The sequence below is a fragment of the Olea europaea genome, chromosome 6 (assembly GCF_002742605.1).
Source record: "Olea europaea var. sylvestris chromosome 6, O_europaea_v1, whole genome shotgun sequence".
In the NCBI taxonomy this organism is placed as follows: Eukaryota; Viridiplantae; Streptophyta; class Magnoliopsida; order Lamiales; family Oleaceae; genus Olea; species Olea europaea.
Genome location: NC_036242.1, coordinates 18739290 through 18744340, shown reverse-complemented (window position 1 = coordinate 18744340; position 5051 = coordinate 18739290).

Here is a 5051-nt window from a genome sequence, read left to right as displayed (position 1 = left end):
AAGAAGATGTTTCTTTTCTGCTTAAATTAGATGTAAAATCTGATGTTATATTCCCTATTGGTAAAGAAAAGATTGAAGAAATATATAGAGATATAGATTATAGTTGTAAGAATAATATAGGTTTTGATCCTGTAAGAACTCATAAAGAAATAAGGAAAGTAGAAGATATTATAACTAAACATACGGATATCCAAGAAGAAATTTCAGTAGGATTATTTAATGGATATATAACTAAGAAAGGTCAACCTATAATCTTTGAAGAATTATTAAAATATAAAGAATATTTAAAGGTGTTCAAAAGACTGAAAAATATAGATATAGGACCTGATTGACAATTCCTTAAAAATATAAGATAAATCTTGCAAATAATTTCATTAAGGGCAATATAGTACTTTTGATAAGAAAGGCTATTGTGAAAAATAAGAAGAATCTACTAGCCATTTTCAAAGTTGTCCCTATTTTAATAAAGATTTAATTTAGTTGTTTAATTTTAATTAATATAGAGATATATTAGTAGGTTAAACCAATTAATTAGAGTATTTTTGTTCAAGAGAGATAATTAATTAAAATTGAAAAATTATGTCTAATATCATGAATGTGTAATTTATTAATTGACTTGCGGAGAAATTAATTAGATGACAATTAAGCAAATCCATGAATTCCAATCACGTTTTCATACGAAATTCTCAAGTTTTTAAGTTTTCTTATCTTGTAAAGTTTTAGTTTTTTTTCCTCATTTTTAAATCAAAATCTTAAAATGTGTGTGCTTTATTGTTGGAATTAATTTTACTAGAGTAATATAATAGAATGTAAACATTCCTCGAGGGATCAATAACTTGAACTCAAAAAGTCCACTTTATTACTTGAACGTGACATATACTGACCTATGCACCTATGATTTACACTTTCATAGTGAACACTGAGCATCTTCAACAACCATCCGTAAACGAAAGGACCAAAGTGTTGTAGGTTAATGAAGCCTCAACTTGAATGAAGCCAATTATGTTTCTTAAAGATTAGACATATATGTGCAAATGCATCTAACTTCACCCATTCAAGGCTAGATGAATTGAAGCCAATAAATACGACCTAGAGATGAGACAAAAGAATGGATGCAAAGGTAGATGCAGCGCAAAGAATGGCATCGCTCATAGCCATGCAACTTGGCCTCGAATAACAAGCCCTCTCACGTTCCTTAGGCAATAGCATCTCTATCAAAGTAGGGATCCTAAAGATTTTCACATGTAGTTTATAATCATCTCATTCATCACCAAGGCACATCGGTAACTCCATGTGCCACTAAAGTGCATGATCTTGCTAAAGTGGCTCTCTTGACCTCACCGCCTCTACCATCTCTACTAGGGATGGCAATTCGAACTGTCAAAATTGAGAATCGTGGTTAACCGAATCGATGATATAATGGAATGGATATGGTATTTGATTTTAGTGCTCGGTTCGATGCAGGACGGGTATGGTATTTACGCCGTCGCCCCGTCTTGAACCGATTACCCGTTAAAAAAAATTAATTGGGTAATTAGACTTTCCACTATTCTTTTAATGATTACGTCCAACCCAAAATTCTGGCTCATTATCGACCCGCTAAGTCCAACTAACCTAACCTAGTAACCCTACATCCTACTACACAAATATTAAACATATATGATTAAATTCGAATTTTGCATTTGGGAATTGGGATATTGTTTGCTAAATTGGCTCAGTATTGTGTTTTTGTTTTCATTGACTCTTTTTCATAAATTGTTTTTTTTTTTTTCAATTTGACGGCTGGACCTATAAAAAATAATTTATTTTTGTGGTTATTAACCGCTCAAACCGAACTGAACCAACTTACGTGGTTATGGTGCAGTTATGGTATGGCCAAAAAATTTGTAGTTCGGTGATGGTTTTGGCCGAACCAACCTCGAACCGAACCCTTGCCAACCTTAGTACCTATCCTAGAAATCAGATTTGGTATGTCTGGCCTCTAGTTGACAAAGTTCAAGGTTAGAAGTGGGTTCGTTAATCCTTTGATCAGAATATTTGCTAGAGTTGTTATTTTTTGGCGGAGGTATGTGTATCTAAGGAAATGAAATGAAAAAGATAAAGAAGAACGTGAAAAAGGGTAAAAAACAGTGTCTAGAAAAAGTTTGGTTGCTAGAGTTTTTCGTTGGAATTGAATAAAGCTTCGTCGGAGTTATAGTTTTTCGTCGAAATTCTCTCAAACTTTCAAATGTTTAATAAAATTTGAGAAGCGAGGCTTGATCCCATGTATAACAGAGGTACCTCGATCATATCCAATAGATCAGAAAGATCAATAAATCCAGGCTTTCCATCCATCTTCAAATGTGGGTCGTGGAGTGGAATCAATAATGCTAAGTGTACAGAGATTCTGTTCATAGAACTCCTACAGACACTCACAGCAGATGGGTCCCATGCAGGACCCGCCTGTATAAAAAAAATGCCCAAAATCCCACCCACCCCACCCATGTTGTGAGTGCTCGGTAGAGGTTCAGAATCTCTACCCTGTACCTCAAGCATGACTGGAAGTGGAAGAACTAAACCTCTAAAATGGGATTTCGCTTCGCAAAAGAGCTTCATCATTAAAGTAACACCACCCCAATAGAAGAGCCTCACTCCTAAAATGGGACTTCCCTTCGACAGAAAAGTCATACCCATGAGAAGGTATGACTTCGGATTTATCATCTCAGCGACCTAGCTTAGTTTATTAGTCAAAGTTCATATCTTACATAAATATTCATATTTAGACCTCGACCTACAAAGCAGGTTCTATGACTACTAGCTAGGCAAAAGGCCACACTAGGTTAGCACTCCGCTTCACATCACTTTTTCCTCAAGTGCCTTCCGAGGTGATGAAGCCAACACCTCACCCAAAACAATGTTGTCCAAGGTAAGGCTTCACCTCTGTACTAAGGCTTCACCTCTGTACTACAACATGATTCCAAGGTGAATGGCATATTCTATGATGGGCTTTTTTCATAGACCTCTAGTTGACTAAGATATATCGTACATCAAACAAATTTGATGTAGCAACTATGCAGCACCGCTAGTCAAACAACTTTTTAGTCTATACAGGCCTATTACGGCCACATGCCTAGGTGGCTACTTCTCATACTATGTTCAGGCCTATGATGGGTACACATATGACATCTAGGAATTGACGCAATGGAGCTTAACCAATGAACCATTGAGATGAGATTACTATCAAACATCCAATGGACCTTAGCTCATCTCTATTGGTTATAAATCACAATAGTGACATTCAAAAGTAATGCAAGTTTGAATTTGAATTTGAATACAAGATTACACTCAATCTTGGTAATTTTTCTCCAACCTTGTTTCTCTTCCACACCTAAATATTTTTCTTCATCTGACTTGAGCATTGAAGTCACAGGACCGTCAGACTGCACGATCCTCCTGTTGGAGCTTCGGTCTTGTGCAGTCTAACCTAGTTTCCAAATGTGTAAATAACATACTTGTGGAAGGAAGAGGAGTTGGAATCTATTGACTTTGAGTACAACAAAATGAATTACAATGAGCTTAGCCACAAGGCTGGAAAGATATGGGAACGTGTGTATAACCCATTAAGATGAATAAACATGCGTTAATGTCTAATTAATCTACAAATACAACATTTAACAACTTAAAGCATAAATTAAACTACTAGTCACTAATGGAATAACGTTAAGCAAGTGAGATCCCATCTGACACACACATTAATTCATGTATTAAGCATAAATGCAAATAGATGATACTCAAGTTGGGGTAAAGCAAAGAAACAGTTAGCTGCATTAACATTAAAACGTGGTTTATGGAGCAATTAATATCCACCTGGCGGTCCACTTCAATAATTATATAAATCCCTTTTTCGTGTCCTAAATTCTCATTAATCAGGTCCTATCTTTTACATGCAAGTTGAGATGACTTCCAAATTTGTTCTCTTATTTAGGTGTTCTAGTTTGCACAACCACTGCAAGAAAGCCGGTTCTCATTGGAGTTTAGGAGGCGGAGGGCCAGGTGGTGGAGGTGGTTTCGCGGTGGTGGTAGTGGTGGAGGGATAGGTGGAGGTTTTGGTTATGGTGGTGGCGCTGGCTTTGGTGCGGGTGTTGAGGCAGGAGGTGGACTTGGTGGAGGGTTTGGAAGAGGAGGAGGTGGAGGATTAGGGAGTGGTCCTGAAGGAGGATTTGGTAGTGGGTTTGAAGGTGGTGCTGGAGGAGGAGGTTTTGGTGGCGGATCGATGGTGGAGGCAGATTGGGTGGAGGGTCTTGTGGTGGATTTGGTGGAGGAGCTAGTGGTGGATTCCCTTGAGAACGTGCATTACCATCTTTTAATTCTCATTCCATACCAAGGTTAAAAAAAATAAAAAATGAAAATGAAAAATGAAAGGTCATGAGCCGTTGAAGTCCTATACTGCAGATGTGTGTATGCTTAACGATCGTCTTTCCTTTTCTCATGCTTCATTTCTTCCATGCAATCTTTATATGTTACAAGGTTAATTTTGGTTTGTTCATATAATTTTTGCCCAAATTTATAAAGTTCGTTCTGGGGCACATTTCAGAAATTGAAATTTAATATTTTTTAAAGTCAATAATTTTTTAGCACTTCAATACAATATTTTTCTACGTAAATAAACCCGTTCAATGCTTTGTCCCAAATTACCAAACTCATCGAAATGGACGCCGATGCTTATTTTTCCTTTTGGCTGGACACAAATTGAATAGAACCAAAAAATTGTTTGAGCATATATACAATGTTAACTCTTGGCTATATCAATACTTTCGAAATAATAAATTATACTAGAGACTCATTAAAGATGCCCAAGTAAATAGAGGAAGTGAAAAAAATGAAAACAAAAAGAAATATGATCTTCACTTTTATTCTTTTTGGACAAGACTACATTTATGAATAGTATTGTCTCATATTAGTATTATTTCTCGACCTTTTCATGGTCAAATTCATATAATTCTTACTGCTGGTACCTATACTTGAATAAGTGAATGTTCAGCTTAGCTTCGGCTCGAAATGTATTTTATGAC